General features: G+C 39.6%; 1 protein-coding gene across 29 annotated transcripts in view; it reads left to right on the forward strand.

Annotated features, from left to right (window-relative positions):
* NFIA (nuclear factor I A) overlaps positions 1-22155 on the forward strand; it is a 371559-nt gene that overhangs the window by 96354 nt on the left and 253050 nt on the right. For 3 of the 29 annotated variants that reach the window (XR_006221524.1, XR_006221528.1, XR_006221526.1), the window contains one exon: positions 20241-21669. The exons of 22 other annotated variants lie outside the window; for them this stretch is intronic. The gene's annotated coding sequence lies outside the window, so the exon portion shown is untranslated. Of the gene's footprint in view, positions 1-17522; positions 17670-19104; positions 19189-20240; positions 21670-22155 lie in introns of those variants that run through there. 4 more of the 29 variants (XR_006221525.1, XR_006221523.1, XR_006221527.1 and 1 more) reach the window with 3 other exon arrangements.

Here is a 22155-nt window from a genome sequence, read left to right on the forward strand (position 1 = left end):
CCTCCTTCTCAGTATGGTTTCTGGCCAACTGAGAATTGGTAACCCCACTTCTGCACCATAGTGAGATTGTATTTCCGATAGTTTCCTATGGAGGGCACTTTTCTTTTTTTTCTGGTGAAAGATTTGGATTTGAGAAAGTACTGAGGTGTTTTGTTTTGTTTTTTAGTGTTTATTTATTCTGAGAGAGAGAGAGACAGGGAGAGCGCATGTGAGAGAGAGAGTGAGCACAGGGGAGGGAGAGAGCGGGAGAGAGAATCCCAAGCACACTGCACTGTCAGCACAGAGCCCGATATGGGGTTCAAATTCACAAAGCAAAGCACTGGTTCTTCTAAAGGTCCATCAGCCTTTAAGATGTCAGTGAGACTTTCATCTCTCATTCTCACTTTGGTTTCTGACCAAAGGCTGACTCATCCACAGGTGGCTGATGTCAAGTGAATCAGGACTCTCTCCACGTGTGAATTTGGCCCTACCATAGCCAAGAACTGCATGGATAGCTGGGAGCACATGTTGGGGTCCACCCTTCAGTACCCCCTGGCTCCTCAGGAGTCAGACTCCAAGGAGGAGGGCAGAAGGCCCTGACTGTGCATCCTCACATCCAGCGCCCTGCCCAGCACTGCCGTTCCTTCACCCCACTCACCCAGTCAGACCCTGGCTTGAACTCCATCACTCAAGAGGGAACATTAAAAAACCCACACCTCTGACTCATGCTTTGATTTTGCGGCCTAAAGAGGCAAAGACGCCGTAAGGAGCTTTTAGGGGCCATCACCATGGAGCCTCTTTATTGCCTAGCAAGAGCCTTAAATGATAATGGGAAACCTCACTATTGATTGGCTGACTCTTAATTCTTCCTCTTTGGGTTTTGAAGTAGAAGTGATGGTCCAGAATATTTATATTACTCATTGGATATATTAAATTAAACATACGAAAGTCCTGAAGCCATTTAAGATGAGGTTGCAACACTGGTGAACAGGACTTTATTACCAAAAGAGGGAATAGTAGCTTTTAGTTGTGGCTTAGCTGGAAAGTATATTGATGATAAGAATGGCCCAGCAGAGGTCTTAGGGCTCTCAGAAGGGGCTCAGAGTGTGGTTTCTCTTAAGAAAGTTCTTCAGGCCCATCCTGTATAAACACCCAGGTCTGTGGTGTGATGGAGGGTGTGGTGGCAAAGACAAAACCTCTGTCTTGGTTGAAGATAAGCCCCACTGACGCGGTGGCAAAGGCTGTTGTTGGGCCGTTAAGGGACCTGTGCTTGAGTTCTGGAGGTGAAAGGGTCCTAAGGAAATGTCTGCTCGCTAGAAGAAGCCACTCGAAGCACAGCTTCCCTGTAGGATTTAGATTATTTACCCCTCTCATCTTAAGCCCATTGGAAATTAGAATGGATGAGAGGGTTGGGTGATTCTGTTAAATGACTGTGGCCAATATAAGGGGTACAATTTTTGTCTTAAACGATTTTGACCCCTAGAAAAATTACAGGGCCTGAGGCAATGAAATGGTTAATATGACTGCCTCCCTTACAGGTTTCCCCAGATATGCTTACTCGCTGTACAATGGATAATTGTTAGCTCTTGTTGTGCAGATGCTGTTGCAGATGGAGTCCTGTACCTGCATGCATAGCAAATGAATTAGACTGGCAATCCCCTTTATAAAGCATAAATATGTAATTTGTTCAGCTGTTGTAATTAAATATGTATGTGTGAAACAGCCACCATTCAGGTCATTAATGATGCGCCATGCCAAATTAGAGCTTACAGACAGTAATGTACATTGTTGTGCAATGAGGGAATTGCAAATAACATAACTAAGCCTTTCCTAGTAAAGTGATGCATTCAGCAGCTTTAAAAGGAATATTTACATTTGTAACGTTTTTATTTAGAAAGTACATTTTTGTTCAGTGTGAAAGTCTGTAAGATAGAATTACTTTTATCACCAGTTTAGTTTTATTAATGTTTTAACATTTTATCATGCAAATGCCAGAGACTATTAAACATGCCGTTTGTTGATAAGTCTTAAGTATCTACTTATATATAAAACAGCAGTTGCCCCTGGTTTTCTATGTGGTTATGATAGAACCAATGTATCATAGCACCTTAGAATGCCTTGATCATTTCATTGTATTAAAAAACCAACAACAACAACTCAGTATTTCAACTCTATTCCCCACTGATAGATAAAGAAATTCCTCTGACAGTAAACAGAATTTTTATTTCCATAGAAATTGAGCTGAGAAAAATGTAGTTATCAAAATACAAACAAATAAAAGTGGTAAATTTGCCTCTTGTGCTTTAATTCCCAATGAATTACTTGTGAATCCAAGGAATTTCCTAAGAAAAGTGTCATCCATGGGTCAGAATGATTGTTTTTTTTTAATTTTAAGACTCAAAGTTTGTGAAGTTAATACACTTGGGAAAATTACTGTTCTATCCTTTTTCTCCTTGGTTTCATGTTACAGTCTTTAAGGTACTTGAAGCCGAAATTTAAATATATTAAAACTATCTTTATATAAAATTTTTTCTACATTTATATTTTAGTTGCCTACAGACAATCTATTTTTAACATGCGTGTTGTTTTGACGGTTGGTACTGAGACTGTAGGAGCTAACCATCTTGACCTTTCTGTCCACCCGGGGCAGCAGGAAGAAGCGTCTCAGAGTTAATTCTGTCTTGTTCACAGCTGGGAACAGAACATTCCTCTGTGATTCGCTTGCCCATGATTCGTTGGGATCTCTTGGAAGCCAAACTTGATACTATAAGTCCTGGGCTTCTGAGGTCAAACACAGATCAACCTTAGTGACACATTTGGTTAAGAGTTAGATTACACAGGACCAATATAATCGTTAAAGTTTTACAGACAATCGAATATGGAATTATTTGGTATATTATTTTTGTTTTGCAACAAATTCAGATGCAGAAATTTCTTTAAGCCTAAGATCAACCAAGATTCAGGACCTTGAATTTTCAAAGTTAGAACTCTAAATTGTGTGCGGATGTAAAATCTTCTTTATTTTCAACAAACAGCAAATGTTTCAATTAAGCAAATGTGTATTTTATTCAAAACAGATGAAATCATAACAGCTTGGCTTGCTTTACCTAAATTATTGTTCCATTACATCAAAAATTTTACTTAAAAGAAGTTCTTACCTTCATACTCCTTGATTTTTCTGTCCCGTTTTCCATATAACTTTTCAGCTCAACTAAACAGAAACATTTCATTTGCAACATTAAGGAAAAGTTTGATTCATTCATTATTGTTTATGAAGCTAGAAATGTTATATGGATGACAATGATTTAAAAATTTTGTGACTTATGTTGATTGTATTCGAACTGCCCTGAATACTGAACACCATGAAAAGACTTTGCCCTGCTGGCTACATGCTTAGCATAAACTATGAATTCATAACTTCTCTGAAAAGATCCTCTTCGAGATCTGTTTCTCATTCAGTTCCTTTATCCTTATTGAAGATCTTAATCTTTTGATGGGCAGCTTCTCTTATTTCTACCTATTTCAGAACCATAGAGCCAGTAAAATAGTGCGGTGTATATTTTGTTTTTTGGAGAGAGCATTTGAAGGATACATGGCTTTATTTAAAATACCTATTGTAGCTATCTATCAGGGGTCGCTCCTAATTTATTTTCTTGCAGGAATTTCAAAGATGCTTAAATTCATCCAGTGACGCTGACGGAGGAATCTAATTGTAGAATACATAGGGATGAGAACTGGAGGTGTGCAGGCGGTCCTGGACCTGAGAAATGCCCGTGGTTTTGTGAGGCGGAGTGTGTGAAAAGGTCACCGGCCCCACCAGGGTAGTTGCAAGGAGCAAACCCTTGTTTTGCAGTAGTGGTAGCAGATATATGGGTGGTTTGGCTCATTCAGGCCCCTTGCTGTGGAGGAACACATGTGAAACCATCAGCATGTCTCTTGGTCTTGTATTAACTGTGGCAAGGCTGTGCATTAAAGGACATAACCATTACTGAAAGGGTGGGAACACTCCAGTGGCCAGTGGCCAGAGGCCAGGTGCTTTATGATAACACCACAGGCAGGCCCAGCCAATCAGATGCGATCTTTTGCTGGCAGTTGCTCCTTTGGCCACCACTGCAGTAAACACTTTCCCTTGGATGTTGGTTTTCTGTTGTGTCTGGCAGCCACACTGGGCTGCTTGAACTTTAGCCAGAGGCAAATATTTATACATCAGAGTGTGCAGTGTTCAACTGGTCAGGCCTGAGAGGGAGAGGGAGAGACCTCCGTGCCTTTTCGCCAAAGAGGATGTGTCCTTTTTTTTTTTTCTTTTTTTTTTCCCTTCCCCTTTCCCTGTGTGACATGGTGAAGTGGGACCATCCTGGAGGTCATTTGAGCTCGGGCTGCATGTGCTTCTTTGCAACACGCATACAGGCGGCAAACTTGGGACATGCTTTCAAAAAGGAGGGCTTCCTGACATTTCTGCCTGTTCCTTTAATTCCTCTTGGAAAGTTTACAGTTAATATTTTCCCTGGAACATTGTCAAGCTTTTGACAGAGCCTGAGTGTATGCCGAACTGTGAAATTGAGCCGGGGAAGCAAGTTGTGAGAAATCTGTTTCTACTCAAATCCGTAAGGTTTATTTAAAAACAAAAACAAAAACAAAAAACTTCAGGGGGGAAATTGAGAGTGGGACTCAGCTTGCTTCTCCTGGTGCGGGCTCAGGCCGCCATTTTAAGAAGCCAGCGAAGGGCGACGTTCCGCTCCTTACATGGCGGCTGTATTTACTCGGCCGCAGCCAATCACGCCGGCCGTGCCAAGCCACGTGACGTGCCACGAGGGCACGCACAGCCATTTCCTTGTTTCTAAAAAACTTGCTACCTCCACAGAGCACTTTACCTTGTTTTGCATGCCAAATGTTCCTGCAGAATGTGTCTAGCAGACTGGCATTTGTCCATAAAGTTATTTTAGTAGGTAAAAAGTCTCTGAGCACTTGAGCTTTGTGCATTCTTTATGTAAAATGGATTTCCCTTCTTGGCCAGAGGCCAAGGGTACAGCACACTCGCTGGGTGAGAAGAGAGCTTCTCTGCTGAGAAACTGGTGGACCGACACACTCTAATTTTTTGGCTTCAGACCAAACAAGCTAGATGGATGCCAAAATTCAACAAAATAACACATTATTGTGTGATAGGAGCCGTGCTTGAAGAGAGCAGGAACTCAGAGGAACTTCATACTGGCCCCCCTCCCCCCTTTTTTAAAGCATTGTCACTTTGGGGAGCTTTCTTGGGGAAACGAGAGAAAAATGGCAAAATGCAACCTAGAGAGTAAGGTATAATTTACACATAAACACGAAGGACGGAACTGAAAGAAAACAGAAGAGTTTAAAATTACTTTTATGAACTTCTCCCAGGCATAACCCACAATTCTCTGACTTGACTCTACTTACATTCTTTTAACCCTGTGGGCTCCATCTACGTGTCTGAGCTGAATGTCTGAGCTGAATGCTGGACTACGTAATATTCATAATGAGAGTTAATGTGAGGTTTAAACAGTGTAAAAAGACTGGAAAGGAAGGAGAGCTGCAGATTTCAAATATGGAATCTTGGCAGGCTTCTAAGGAACAACAGAACATTTTGTAAACTTACATGTTTTATTGTGCCTTTGCCCCCTGATGTCTGACTTTAAGTGAGTGAAGTCTGCTATAAATTACTTGCATGAAGTTAGCGAGTCCAGTAAGCTCTCTGTACCTCAGTTTCTACGTATGTACAATGAAGGCAATAGAGAAGAAAGGTAAGATCTCTCTGCACTCTGAAGACACTAGAAGTTGAATTTGGGTAAATAACTAGAGGAAGTATAGAACACATCTCCTGTTTTTGTATGGAAACTTGTCAATCGAAAGAAAAAAAAGACAGTATCTCTAGTCCAAGTTGCCATCATCCTTGCTGAGACTATGTCAGTGATCCTGAGTATTCCCCCTTATTCTATTCTTGCTTCTTCACACAGTAGCCAGACTGGTCTTTAAAGAATTAGTTTTTATCATTCCTCTGCCTAAAAACCTTTCATGGTTTCCTATGGATTTAGAATAAAATCCAACTTGTTTCCATGGCCTAAAGATGCTATATGGTCTCCCTCTCCAACTTCACTGTATTCTACTGACTCCTTGGATGCCTTACTGATATCCATTTAATTTTTGGAACCTGCCAAACTCTTTGCTACTTGTTGACTGCTTAGAATGTACTTCCTCCAGCTCTTTCTGTGGCTAGCTTATTGTCACCCTTCAGCCCTCAGTTCAAATGATACATTTGTGGAGGAGCATTCTATCTAAAATTGTCCTTCATATTTATATTTTTTTATAGAACTTTTAGTCATCTGAAACATTCTTGTTGACTTATTTGATTACTCATTTGATACCTGTTTTTAGTCCTACAATGACAGGAATCATATTTACCACTCTGTTTTCTACTTTTTGTTTTGTACCTAAGCACATTGGGAATGAAATGTTGGGCAAGTTAGAGCACTCCAAAATCTGTACTTCATATGCCTTAATTTCACTGAAGCATCCCATATTTTATTACCTATAGTCACAGAACTTTTATTATAAAATGCCTTGTTAGGCTAATGCTTTCACTTATCCACTGAGAGTCAGTAGATCATATTTGTTCAGAGAGTTCAAAACTTGTGGATCTTCAGGTGGCCTGTACTTGAATCTTGGCCCCGCCATGGATGAGCTATGTGAGCTGAAGCAAGGTGAGTCAGCCCCTACATTTCAGTTTCCTCGGCTATCAAGTAGGATTCCAAATAATTCCTACATTATAGGATTATTGTAAAGATTAAATGTGATGTCATATGTAAAACTCTTATGACAAAAGTGTTTATTGCGATTGTTGCTGCTGCTAATTAGTAACAGTGCAGTGGGCTCAGTATTGGCAGCTGGAGTGGAACTGTACTAAGAAACAGTCCTCTCCATTAAATAGTTCAGTCTGCAGAGAAGAGGTATATGTAAATCACCTACTGTAGGTGAAACCCTTATAATCCATTGTGCCAATAGCTCTAACAATATCTCAACAGAGTATTAAACACAGAAGGGGAGGCAACCACCTTTCGGTAGACAGGAAAGGTGCTTTAGGGGAAGTAGCATTTGAGCCAGATTAAGTAGCCCTTTAGGTAAAATATGTTTCTTAGAGACAATAATAAAGTAATAGGAGCTTATACGTACGTAATTCTTTCACTGATACACAAAACTCTTAGCATTGTACATATATTATCTCATTTAATTCTCTCAGCACCCCTGTGAAGTAGTGCTATTATCAGATCATCTTCCCCGTTTTACAAAGAAGGAAACTGAGCCCAAGAGAGGTCAAGTGGCCTGCCCAAGGTCACACAGCTATTAAATGTCAGTCCTGGGATCGCATGCATTTTTGTTGTTAGAACTTAAGTACCACCCCTACGTAGGCACTGGGGCATTCTAGGAGCGCTCCACTTTTGCTTTCTTAATGTATGGAAGCCCCCAAAGGATTCCTTCAAGAGCAGGTCTCACTCTGTTAGCCCTGTTGCCTTATTTGGTAAAATGTCCACCTACCTTGTATAGTGATTATGAGCTTCAATGAGATAATTCAGGTGAAGTGCTTAGCATATTGCTTGGCATATGGTACACATTTAACAAATGTTTGCTGTAAGTATTATTATTATTATTATTATTATTATTATTGTTATTATTATTATTTAGCCACATTGAAATGAGATCCGTGATCCCCTGTGACCGTCCAGAGCCTCTCTCCTCATGTTCACCTCCACACTGGGATATCTGCCTCCAAAGAGAGCAAGATCCCGGCAGTTGAAATGGCATGCTACCCAGGTTGCTAGCATCGTCCCTCAGCTGCCTCTCCAACTGCCATAGCTGCCTTAGTATTTAAAAATTACTCTTCCCGTTTTATATTTCAACTCAGAAATCGATGCATCTGTGAGGCAGTTTGTTTTCCTGGGGAAGTGTAAGGAGCTGTGGTGGTGGTATGGAGACGCGCTCGGTTTAGACTCAATATTGCCACCCACTCCCTCAGCAGTGTCAGAGAACAGTCTCAGAAAGATCTGTTCCTTCCCCTCACACACTTGGTACTGCAGACTGGCCTATCCTCCATGACTTTGCTTATCTGCAGGAGTAGGGAAGTATTGATTGCCCACAACTTGCCTCTGTTTCTCGTTTCTCTGGTGCACGTTTTTACAGAGGCATCTCACGTTTCTTTTCCTTCAAGACCTTTCGAACTGGATAGATGCCCCTGTTTCAGAAAGCTAGTGTTCTGTGCCTGCTAAAAACCAGGGCAAGGCTCATCACAGCCCAATTTCTATTTCCCTTTTGTCGAAGTGGGTTTCCGTGAGAGGGGACCGTGCCCTCTCTCTCTGTGACTGGGACAGGGCAGTCTTGCAAGGAGGAGGCTAAGCGACCTCTCTTACTTTGGTTTCCCGGTGGAGGTGGAGGTGGGGTCTGTGTTTCCAGACGTGGTGGGCCTGGCGTGGCTAGTTGTTTAACAGAGTTAAACACTGGCGTGGCTAGTTGAAACAGAGTTAGCTCATCCTGGAAGTTTTCTTAAACGCCCATCTTTAGATTTCAGAGAAGGAAGAACACAGTCCCCAAAGGCACTGAGAGTTACAACATATAAATAGCCCTGCTGAGCTGAACAAAAGTGCCCATTGTGTGGTGTACTGCAAAGCAAGATATAAACGGGGAACCAAGAACAAGATACTAGAGATTCCTTTTCTTCCCTTTCTTTTTTAATTTTCGCTTGAAAAATTTGTTTTCCCCACATGTATAGTGCACTTACTTTGGAGTCTTAAACAGGATGATTTAATAATGCAGGTTCCAATCCTGGGCTGATCACTTGGCAACTGTTTGATTTTGGGCAAATTATTTAGCTCTGTGCTGTTGTTATTGTTATTGCTATTTAGGTGCATTTTGTAATCTTCGGGGGCATTCACAATGGGTAGAAATCTGTTCTTCTAAGGTAGTAATAAGTCACTCACTGTACCTAAACACTTGGGCCAGTTTTAGTCACCATTTTACTATAATTTTTGCTGCCAGGACATACCTTGTGTGTATTTTTTCCAAGTTAAATAAATCACGTGAGGTCACAGCCTTCTATTCAAAGTCCTGTGTGTCTGATTCTGTCCAGGAGCAAGTTGTTTAACGTAGGTACAGTAAATGTTTCCTCGTCTATAAAATAAGGATAGTAATACCTCCATAACAGTCTCATAATAGGCTCATCATGAAGATGACACATAACACAGGCAAAAATAGCCAATTTGGTGCCTTTCACAAACCTGGGGGCATCATGGCTGGTCAGGCAATCGAGCTGGTAAGGAGCCAGATGGATCATCTGTGATCAGTTTGAGGTCCTAGAGTCCGCTGGTGTAGGAGGATGAGTTGGTAGAAAAGGTGAGTAGTCTTCTGTGGCCAGGAGAAAGCAAGACAAAATGTGTACAAGACGGAGAGGAGGCAGATGTGGAAACTAAGGCAGATGAGGCCAGGAGTCCTGAACATTAGAGGGGGGTGGGGCCTGATCTTTGGGCAACAGCTCCTGGGCTTCTGCTTTTCTTTCTGCCCTCTGTTTAGGTGGCACATGACTTCAGAACTAGAGTATAGGTACAGAGAGAAGGTTCTAAAATGTGGTTCAAAGATATGCCACACGTCGCTTCCCCAGTTTTCAAATAAGGACTGTGTATCTAAATCAGGAAGCTCACCAGCAGTGTTTTGTTATACAGAGTGATTTGCCTATATTAAAAACAACTTCTTGTCTTCTTACCTGTGAGGAGTGCTGGCTAACAGGAGTGCTGGGATGTTGGCTCATAGGACTCATTAACCACTTGCTGATGGACTGATTGGATTTGGATCGTATCTGGGATTGGGGGACGTCTCATTCATATTTAGTTGTAGGGTAAGGGAAAATGTCCCATATTGCTGTTTCTGATTATAATGCTATTGAATTTTAATAATACTACCAACATTTATCCAATGCTGCTGTGTGGCAAGCAGGCAGTCTTCTAAATCTCCATGTCATTTATCTTATTTAATCCTCACAATACCCCCTGAGTGAGGTACTATTATTCCTCCCGTGCTATTTATTATTCTTGTGCTACTGGTATTGAGCTAGGCATGGACTGGAATGTGGAATCATTCCTGGAGGCTAGATTGTTTTCCTGAGTAGGACTCCAGTCAGAACTGCAATTTAAAGATCCAAGTTCTTGTGCTTGTAAAACAGACACATATACCTTACCTCATTTTTATGCTTACATCACAAGAATGATTTGCATTTAATCATTGATTTTTTTTTTTTTTTTTAAATAAGGGTTGGGCTTTATCAGGGCATGGGATCATCGCACTGATTCCTGTTCAAATTTCTGTTGGCTTTATGGACCAGCTCTAATAGGCTTGCAGAGCAGCTCCAAACACGAAGTTGCTGGGAACAAGAGGGGCAGAATGGTAGCTAATCCTCTATCAGGATTTGTTGCAAATTTTATCATTTATGCGTCCTGTGAGGTAACTGATTGGGTTGGATTTGGGGCATTGACCAAAACAAACAAATAAAACAAAACAAACAAACAAAAAGGTTTTCTGCCCTTTAGAGAGTTATAAAGTTTGGGATTAGAATATGTGAAAAAATCAGGACCTAGGAATATGAATTGGATAATATACTTAAAACATAGACTATATTTGGTTGCTGTAGCACTAGGGATTTTAGTTACATGACTTAGACTTGGATTTCTTGCAAGAGTAGCTCCTTTTCTTTCCTTCCCCATCTGCAGGCTTTATATCATTTTTGGTACTGAGCACCAAACTCTTCTGGCACTTTTTTAATTGAGGTTTTGTAGTTTTAATGGTCTGGTACTATAAAAAGCCAACTTTGTGCCAAAATTCTTCTAAGACCAGACATGGGTTTTGACACCACAATAAATTAAAGATAAATAAATAAAGAAACATGGCAGTGAAAATGCGGGAAGTGGGTTTTTTTTTTTTTTTTAAACTAGCGAGTGGGGCCTACTTGTAAATTTCAGGCATGTTTTCTCAGTACTCAATGTTACAATGCTTAGCTACATTAATCTGTTACTGGGTAACTCCAGAAAGAATGTTAGACCAAACCATTAGGAGATTGGCGATTTTTTCCCCCCCTTGAGCATTATTGAAATTTGACAACATTCTCATAGCCTCTGCTTTCATTTAAGGATTTGGCTATCAAAAATACGGCCAAATGAAAGGAACCAAGAGAAACTAATGACCAAATGAATAGTAGTATTTAAAGGCACAAGTTGCTATGATACAGGCTTCACCGTGACCTGGATGGATAAGGGCTAAACAGGATTTGCTTTCTGGAGAATCTGGGTGCCTGTTCTACCAATTCTGTTTGTCCCCAGCCTGCCTTGTTGGCCTCCTTTTCCCAGCACCACTCATTTTGGTTCTGAGAAACAGCTTCCTCCCATTACATGTACCAATTCAATTAGCAAGAGAGAGTGCTGAAGGTTTTTGATTCCATCAGCTTCTAGTATGTAGACAGTAGCTCTGTTTGAGAAAACTTTGTGAGGGTGTTGTGATGTGCATCTTTCTGGATTCTAATCCCTTCTTGATGACTTTCAAATCAATCAATCAATGAGTCAATCAATTTTTCTCCCTTTCCCCTCTTTTCCCCATCTCTCCTCCCTCCCTCCTCCCATCTCTCTCTTCTTCTCTCTCTCTCCCTCCCTCCTCCTTCCTGACAAAAAGTGGAGATGATTGCACTGATCAAACCCAAGACCTGCCTTGGGTTACAAATACCGGTAAATCATTAGGAAGCCATTAATTTTCTTTTAGATGCTAAATAATAATACTTTGAGCTTGTGAGTTTGGAATTTCATTTGCCCCTGCAGGGACCTGTCTCCTATTTCTAAACTGTGCCTTAAAATTTACAAAAAAGGACTGAATAAGCTTTGAAGCGTATTAAAAATAACCCAACAAAAAACTTCCTTTTCTTTCTTTATTCTACTAAAGTTTGTCTAATTTTAAGCCACCATGTGGAACCGAGCCTTTATTGAGGTTTGAAATGTCAAAATAAGGAGGGATTTGTGTATATTTTCACTTTTGACTTCATTTACTGGAAGTGCTAAAGCACCAAGTGGGAGGTGGTTTTGGAAGTATTTCTGATCTAAAGAGGAAATTCCATAAATCATCCATGGTAATGTGTCTCATTTGGTATTCCAAGGAGGTGTTGACCACTTTCATCAGGGATCCTGGCTTTTGACCACATACCTGGCCCTAACCTGGATTTCAGAATTTGAACATTTGTTTCGCACTCTTGAAAACTTTTATACTGAGATTCTTGAAATCTTCTATTAAGTATCTCCAGGTTAGCCTAATATAGAGTTCACAACTGGCAGGCACTGTCAGAATCCTCTGATATGAGGGAAAAAAACATGGCTATTATCATTGAGTGTGCTTGCAAAACGTAGCAAAATTGGCAGGTGACCATGTGTTTGGTTTGGACCAATTTATAAAATGTTCATGTGTTTATGAAAATTTTAATCTCTGCTACTCAGAATAGTTGAGTATAAAATGGAGCAGAAAAGCTTAAGAAAAGAAGCTTTTCTGTGACTTCCAGTATTTCTCCTTTGATCCCTGAGTGCTATGAGAAGAGTCTTTCTCATTTCCAACTTTTGCTAAGTCTCTTAGAGTTACATAGTGTGGTAACTGAACTTACTATGTCTGGTGTTCTTCTGTCTTCTCCATGACCCCCTCTTTTCCCCATCCAAAGAAGGATAGAGTGGTTTCTGAATTAGGTATAGGAAATAAACGGCTTCTAATATCAAGTCAGAATTAGTCGGGGCGCCTGGGTGGCTCAGTCGGTTAAGTGCCCAACTTCAGTTCAGGTCACGATCTCACAGTTCAGGAGTTCGGGCCCCGCGTCAGGCTCTGTGCTGACAGCTCAGAGCCTGGAGCCTGCTTCGGATTCTGTGTCTCCCTCTGTCTCTGCCCCTCCCCTGCTCACACTCCGTGTCTCTCTCAAAAATAAATAAACATTAAAAAAAAACTTTTAAATCAAAATGAGTCATTCTTTCTCTATTGAAAAAAAAAGTGCAGTAGGAGCTTTTCAGTGTTATTCTGTGAATGTTTCTCTGTTTATGTGGTAGAAAAGAGATGATGAAGGATTATCCTCCAAAGTCATTTGTATTTTGCTTCTACCAAAGAGGATATACAAACGTGATACATTTACTGGACAGGCTATATACCATATATCTCAGAAATAAGTTCTGATGGTTAAAGTACTTATTTCATCATCTGCCCACCTTTCCCTTTAAAAATTTCCCCTTTAATGTCTTTCATGGAAATACCAAAAGGCAAGCATCCTACTGCACTAGGACTGATGATTCTAGTACAGATTCTTAAGAGTAGGTCTCTTTATACTTCCATTTTTATTCAGGACTTTGTCTGTATACATCCAAAATCAACTTAACTTTTGACCCAATTAACTGATTGGCCTGATGAATTTAATTAAAACAGGGGAAGTGCTTGTGCAGAGAGGAACAGCATTAGTATAATGCGGTAGTTAAGATTAACAAGATTGATTTGATTTGATAATTAATTCATTTGATAATTTGATTAACAAGATAATTTAGTGTCAGTCAGAGACCTGGGTTCAAATCCATATTAGCCAGATGACTTTGCCTTAAACATTTTCAGTGTCGTTTCCCCCCATCTGTTAAAATGGCGTTAACAGCACGTACCCCGTTAAGAGTGCTGGGAGGCTTAGTGAAATCAGTAAGTGCTTAGCACACTTGGCCCAAAGTCACCGGTGTACGACAGTACCTTTTATTATGTTCTAGGATTTTAAAATATGTGTCCTCCAAAAGACACCGTGTCTCAGACGGCTGTCAGATTTGTTTCTGGGTGAACAGAGACTGCCTTCTGTTTCTGAAGACATTAGTAGTGCAAGCATCACATCGTCTCTCAACTGTCTCCACCATTTTGCAGCTGAAACACTCCTCCCTCCCTCATTCACATCAACTTTCGGTCCTAACAATAGTTTCTATATTTTAAAAAAAGAACACTTGATAATTTCTACGCAAGCTTATTTTAATTTCCCAAAAACCCAATAAGGTAGTCAAGGCAGAGCTTAGGTCATAGTGATGGTGGCCTCGGCTCCACCATTATTTGGTAAAGTGAAGCAGAACTATGCTCAGGTTCTGTGTAGTTAGTAGCGGAGCTGGTGAAGCAGGTCTGAGTTCAGTGGCCTCTCTTCTACACCATGCTGATCACTTCTCTGTGTCATTAAAAATGCCCTATCCCTGGCCTCTTATTGACAAGTTGCTTATAGCTCTTACTTTCTAGGGGTTCCCCAAACTGTCTAATGAGTATATCTGGATGAAATCCAGACACTCTGACCATATAGAGCTCCTTTCAGTTTCAAAGATACCAAAGCAAGTGCAGCATAGAATCCATAACAAGTTCCTGCTGATTTCCTCTTTTCAAAATCTTGGCTCTTTCTCTGTAGCTCTCTGACAAATCAATTCTGTAGACCTCTGCTTCCTTCTATCACCACTGCTTGTCACATATGCTGCTCTGTCACATTGAAGATAATGGTAGCTAGGAACCTATAGTGAAAGATTTGCCATTCGTTCATATTTAGTCTGCAGTAGGGACATTCCTGGGCTTCTAGGTATGCATTTATAGATTTCCCTTTTCTTTTTTATCAAATGTTAATTTTGGTCAACTCAGATTCCTTTGTCAAAACCACTCTGATCCCAGAGTCTTATGCAATCATGAATATCTTCCCCTTGTTACTTACTATTATCTTAGCCACATAAGAAAATTACCAATATACGCGATTCATATGTGAAAGGGAGCCCAAAGGGCTTTCACCTAAACTTTCATTTCCTTGGATACTTTGCATTTCAAGGTCTAATCCATCATTTACCCCCTTTCTTGCATACTTGCCTCTGTACATTTGTCTTTTTCTTATTTTGGGTTGTATTTTCTCGCCAAAAGTTAAGAAATTTAAAAATACAATTTATGGCCTTCTCCACATTATCTGTATTTAAACTGTTGTAAACATTAAACATTTTACTTTTGTATCACATTTATGAATTATTTTATCCTCTGACAGTTTTAACCTATTTAAAGGTGATACTTTTGTAAATGTTCTGTAATTTGGCATTCTGTGAGATGCAGTGAAAATTTACACTTAATTAGCAGTAGATTTTTTTAAACCATAAGAAATATGTTTTCTAAGTTGATTTTTATTAATTTTGAGAGAGAGAGAGAGCACTGGGAAGGGGCAGAGAGAGAGAGAGAGAGAGAGAATCCCAAGCAGGCTCTGTGCCCTCAGCACAGACCCCAACACAGGAACTGTGAGACCATGACCTGGGCTGAAATCAAGAGTTGGACGCTTAACTTACTGAGTCACCCAGGCACCCCAGAAAATACCTGTTTCAAATGTTACTTTATCATATTTCAGAGACTAGAAATTCAGTTTTAGGTTTTATTAACCTAGTTATATTCACAGAAAAAAATTAATGTATAAATAAAGCAGAGTAAAATACTATATTTAACAGTACTTTAATGAGCCTGGTTTTTCTTATAGAGTAAATGAATTTTTTCTGTAACACAAACTTGATCTTTTTGGATTGATTTTGCTTTATCTAGCTACATGTGGATTCTGTGTCTACTAATTTTGATTGGAATGTGTATTTTAAACTCTACAGTTCACACTTTTCTAAGTTTTTAATTTTATAAAGAAAACTAGAACTGAGTTTGCTTTGAGGGTGTGTTTATTCTTTTTGTGTGTAGGTAGGTGCTGAGGTGGGTTTTAAGTGAAATTTAGTGGTATCTTTTGAGAAAATTACAGCTACAGTGTGCTATTGAAAACCTAGGGTTGGGAATCAGTTCCTAACCGTTGATTTAGACAAGAAATTTGGATCAATTTTATAGAAGATTTTAGTAGGACAAAAAATTGTGTCTCCAAGGCAGTATCCAGTACTAACTACTTAGTAAACTCCTTGGTCATGGCTGTGGAGCCCTTCCTCAAGTTATAGGAATCTTCATTCGAACCAGTTAAATCTAGTTTGAGATAGATTTGGTAAAGATCTAGAGTTGAGAATATATATTTGCCTCAGAGCAAATCTTACAGGCAATATGACTGAACAGTGGTGTTTTATTTCAGAGAGCTCATGCTAATATATAGAAGGCTATAGTATTTTTTTGTTTGTTTTATCAGCAGGCTTTATTTTTTTTAAGGGTAGCTGTATGCAGAATGCATATTTGCTGTCCAAACTAGTTAATGGGCTTACAACTAGAGGGTGTAAATTCTAGTATCTGTATTTTCCAGCTTGCAGCAGTGTTGTCTGAAGCCTGAAACGGCTGATGTTAATCTTCAGCTTGTTTTGTTGCTTTCCAAAAATTAAGTTGAAGAAGAATAAAATGTGATGTAAATCAATTGCTCTGCATAATAATCGCAATACCAATAGTAAAATATAAAGTGAAATTTCCTCTATGTCACACTGTTCAAAAACTTGAAAGGAGTCTGTGTGTGTGTGTGTGTGTGTGTGTGTGTGTGTGTGTGTGTAATTGAATAGGAGGAAGCAGTAAATTACTGGCTTTTAATCAAATTGATGAATTTTGAATTTCCACTTCAATGATAGTTCTACCTTAAATTCATTTGGCTGATTCGATAGCAGTATTTGGAATGCAAGGAAGAGATAAGGATTTGGCCCTCATGTTTATAATATCCCAGAAGAATTTCATTGCTTATTGGCTAGAAACTCAGATCCCACAGAGTTGTAGATGGTACAATTTGGCATGTACATTTACTTACTCTGGGTCTTTACAAAGATTTATAGCCCAGAAGAAGTCTGTAGGTAGAGAAGGATCTAAAGAATGACCCCCTTAACATTGCATGGTTCAGCTAGGAAACCGTCTTGTTACTCTGCTTCCAGTGAGTCCTCGACTTGCCTAGAAACAGCAGACTTCGACTGTTCCCACTTCAAACGGACTACATAAGCACAGTGGGCAAGGAAAAGCGGAAGAAGCAGCCACAAGGCAATTCATTAACCCATTTTAAGACAATTTCAGACGACTTGTTCAGCTTCAAAGGTCAAACTGACCAACATTTAATTCATCATGGAAAAAAAAAATTCTGGTAGAAGAAAAAAGTTAGCCAACTTGACCTTTAATGCTTAACAAGTTGTCTTAAAATGTTTTTATTCCATCTTGATACTTTGCTAACATGATTCATCTTCTAATCTATGTAAATGTGACTTTTAAATCATATTTAGTTTTATGAAAGGGCTTAATGCTTTGGACTTTGGAGCAGGTAACACACTTCTTAATCGCCATGCCCTGATGTGTCCTATCCCAGACACAGAGTGCTTCCTGCAAGGATGATTTAGTGTGAACGTCCCAGGGTCTCTGAGACTGAGAAGTCACACACACCAAAAATCAATGGCTCTGCTGTTGGGGACATTTTCTGGCTTAAAACTGTGAACGAGGCATGGGGGGGGGGTTGGGGGGGGAGTTAATCTTTTTATTTCTTTCTATTTGCTCTTCACTCTGAATTGCAGCAGAGGTCCCTGGCAGGCAGCGTCTACAAGCGGTGGAAGGCAGTGCTGCCTAGGGGGGTGATGTTGGCAGAGCACTTTCCAGGCATGCTAGCACCTAGCGCACAAGCGGAGAACTTTGCTGCTGCCAACTGTGACTTCAGAACCCAGGTCTGTTCCTGAACCTGGACGCCCAGCTGTCAGTGTGTCGCCATATGTCACCAGCACATGGCACCCTAATTAAAATTTCAAATTGCATGCATTTGTGTTTGCTGGCTGGCTTGCTTAAAAGGCAGAGACCTCCCCACCCCAGCCTGTCCCCCCTCCTGCATCACTCTGAGGTATTATGTTTGCCATCCTGAGGCATGGTTTGGGGAACGGCCTTTCCTCACTAAAAAACCAGCATTCTCTCATTCGCTCACCTCCCATTTTGAAGTAAGAATAGTCTCTATTTTAAGGGACAAGGAGGAGTGTGAGCAAATGTGGCTGGTGGCCTCTACTACAATTCTAAAGACCAGAAATGTGGTCCCTGTGTCACCAGTAGGTTGTACAGGTTACCCTTCAGTCTATACCTCGCTTATCTCAAAAGAAAAAAAAAGTGAATATTACTATCCCTTAAACATAGTGTAAAAATTTTTACATGAAGCTTGTTTATTATGATAAATATTTACCTTTTTGGATTAGACAGTGTGGTGTTGATAAGTACATGTATTTCTTTTGCGCTCGCCATTCTCTGTGTCTATATATTGTATGTACATTGTATATTTATCTTTGCGTGTTTACATTTGAAATTTTAAGAAAGGATTAGATTCAATTCCACTGGAAAACAATAACAGCAACATTCTATGGAAATAGGTCCCTCTGTTTAAAGCAGAAAAACATACTACTGGTTGGAGATCTCGGCTGTTAATAGCTACCATTTATTGGTCATTTACAACATGCTAAGGGAAGTGCAAATCAACTTAAGTATGTGTCACTTCATTTAATTATCACACCATCCCTGCTATATTGCGACTGCTAGGGTCCTCATGTCCGTAATGAACGTACTATGGCTTGCTTATGAAGCTTTTCCAAATTAACATACTTAGTATATAACAGAAATGAGATTTGAACTCAGATCTGTTTGGAGACAGATTATACTGCTTCCTGTCTGGAAAGAAAATGCAAGTTTTTTTCTGGTTTATTCCAATCCAGGTTTCCTGGGTAGGAGGCATATACCTCCAAGTATAAGCATTTGTGTGTCATCTTAGTACGTTTTGCTGATATGCTTGAGAAGTTGAGCTAGAATTACATGATTTATTTCGTATCAACTCCTAGCCACCATTTGCAGTGATGATGAGCCAGGGGTATTTTCAACCACAACCAGGTTGGGATCCTGCTGTCTCATGGTAAAATGTGCCTGTGGTTTATTTTAAATCTCTGATGAACTCCAGCATTAATCTCTAGGAGGACATTCATGCCAAAGATGTCACTGCTCAGGCTTACATGGCTGATCCAATCCATCCCATAAAATTTATTTATTTATTTACTTACTACCTTGTGATTAATGGTGAGGCCACTCATCTACAGAAACAGGTGTACAAGTGGTTTTCTTTCTATTATCTAGGAGGCTGTTGACTACCTAAGGAGACAGCATGGTCATTAGTATGGACTCTGGAGCCTGATTGCTGGTCCAGATCCCAGCCTCCCAGTTAAGAAATTTTCTTTTTATTTTTAACGTTTTTAATTTATTTTTGAGAGAGAGAGAGAAAGAGAAAGAGAGAGAGCACGAGCACTAGTGGGGGAAGGGTAGAGAGAGAGGGAGACATGGAATCTGAAGCAGGCTCCACACCCTGAGCTGTCAGGACATAGCCCGACATGGGGCTCGAACTCGTGAACCGTGAGATCATGACCTGAGCCGAAGTTAGATGCTTAACCGACTGAACCACCCACAGGCTGCCCAGCCTCCCATTTTATTAGCATTATAATCTTGTGCAAGCCAGGTGACTTCTCTGTGTCTCAAATTCTTCATCTGTATGAGAGGGATAATAGTAGGAGTTATTTGTGTAAGACGCTTCAGAATGTTGCTCCTGGAACATTACAGTACTCCACAAATGTTAGCTCCAATTAATCTTCACATTTAACACTTGACACAGAAAAATAAGTTATTTGTCAGGAAGATTAGTCAATCCATTCTATTGAAAATTCTCATATGAAAACATAAACCTTTTTTAAAAGTGTCTGACTAAATAAAACAAGTTACCCTCTTAATTTGATCTGCCAGTCAACAAGGGTACATGGAGCTTCTGCTGTGAAATGGTGTATGGAATACCCAAAATAAAAAATATCATCACAAACCTTAAACAGCTATCAGTCATGTTGGGTAGACAAGACTTATCTACTCACTTAGGTTTCAACAAGTGCTCTAGAATATTTACATATTCAGTACAGTGAATTGTCACAACCACATAATTAAATTTATACGCATCGCCCAGTAACGGCACAGTGATGAAGAAAAGCTGAACACATAAATCAAACAAACAAAAAATGCCCAGAAATGTTGCTAACGTATACAATGCTAGTAGTAATATTTCTAACAACGGTAGTAACAGTAGTAGAAACTGGCGGGACACATTTAAGTAGCTTCTCTTATGGCTCCAGACAAGTTATTTACATACTTAGCAAAGTTATGAAATTCTATCATCTATAATCTTTTCAACCACAAACCATTCATTTCTTGTAAAACTCCCATGTATTCCACAGGGTTGCTGAAACACAGCAGAGTGTGAAGGAGAAAACAACTACTCCCTCTACGTTTTCCTTAAAAATAGAAAATTCTGATGAGAATCTGCAACACAGGCCAAGATATGTATTATGATTTCACACACGTTCTCAGATTTGGCTTTCTGTTTTTTAACCCCAAGTATCATATGGAAGGAAATACGTCCTGATAGCTGAGAGAATCAATATCCTTTACTACATCTGTGGAAAATACAGTGATTGTGGATAGTTTTTGTAGGGTTCATAATACTTATTTTAATCCACACATCCTCCCACCTAGAACATCACTGCCTTGAGATAAAACTGGCTAATGACCCATTAACTGACCTGTTTTCTTTCTTTCATTGAGCTTTAAAACGCAGCGCTCTCTCCAGTGTTCAAAGAGATATATTTGTTTGAGCCTTTGTGTATATTATGTATCATTAAGAAAATTACAAAGAACTTGATGAAAGCTCAAGGCAAACTCTTAAAATAGAATTTGTCATGTCAAATTCCTGCCTCCTTTGAGCTAAAAAAATTTTAAAAAGAAAAAAAAAAAAAAAGAAAAAGAGTGAGGGCCATTAGGAGGATAGCAGGTAGTAAAAGCCTGTTTAATGTAACATCAATTGTGGAGAAAATATTAGGTACAATTACATAAGGATTGCATGAGAGGGAGCACCTTGAGAAGCGTAATTTAATTAGAATGAATTTATGAGAGAGATCCTGTGCCATTAGACAAAGGGAAGGCGGTAGTGTTGTGCGTTGCACTCTCCTTTCACGAGAGAATTTTAATGAGTTTCCACACAAAGTATTTCAGGTAAAATATTTGTAGCAAGTGGGAATAGAAATGTAGTGCAAAGCAAAAACTGTCAAGAGGCTCCAGTGGCAATTTCTGAATTAAGAGTATTTCATAAAATACTTGAACATTGGTATTCCTTAATGATGATTTTGGTGAACAGCTATCACAGCAAGGTAATCCTTTCCTTTCTTCTTTAAAAATCAGATGCCAGTGCATTCTTTAGTCTGTCAGTGCACATCAAGCTGAGCATGTGACTCCCATCTTGGACGTGTGATACGTCACACCCAACTTTAGTGTTGCAAACTCATCATCTGTCCTGATACTCCAGAATGGTAGATGCCAATGATGACTTCAGATTGAGATTTGAAATCTCAAAATTGAGGTTCAAAACATGCCGTCAAGGCATGTTTTCTGGTTCTGATAAGAGGGAATTAAAGTGTTACCTCCCTATAGTAACTGTGGTCATTAACTTTATCAAGGTTCTTTTAAATAAAAATTCAAGTAGGTGAGAAGGAAGGAAAGCACTCTGTGAAACTGGGGAAAGGAGGATGCAATAAAAGATATAACCTTGGAGCACATGGGTGGCTCAGTTGGTTAAGTGTCTGACTTTGGCTCAGGTCATGATCTCGCAGTTTGTGAATTTGAGCCCCGCGTCAGGCTCTGTGCTGACAGCTCAGAGCCTAGAGTCTGATTCAGATTCTGTGTCTCCCATTCTCTCTCTCTGCCCCTCCCCCGCTCATGCTCTATTTCTCTCTCTCAAAAATAAATAAATATTAAAAAAAAAAGACACAACCTTAACCTTGGTCAAAATATGTTCAGTAAGACTCCAGGAAATCACGTTCATATAAGATTTCTATGGAAGGGTTTTTTTAAAAACCGACAATAGAATGCTTCATTGTTTAAGCATTTGTGTCTGTTCCTCAGAAGGTATGTTTTTGGGATTTATTGCAAGTAATTCTGTTAATCTTTTCTAGGTATTTTGGCATGCCAGGTGGTTAAAGAAGGATGACATATACCAGGTCTATGGAAATGCCATAAATTATTACATAGTAATATAAGTATTTGTGGTATCCATGACTAACTTTTAGAATGGCAAAGTTATAAATATCTATACAGTCT

Source organism: Panthera tigris, chromosome C1 (genome assembly GCF_018350195.1).
Source record: "Panthera tigris isolate Pti1 chromosome C1, P.tigris_Pti1_mat1.1, whole genome shotgun sequence".
Lineage (NCBI taxonomy): Eukaryota > Metazoa > Chordata > Mammalia > Carnivora > Felidae > Panthera > Panthera tigris.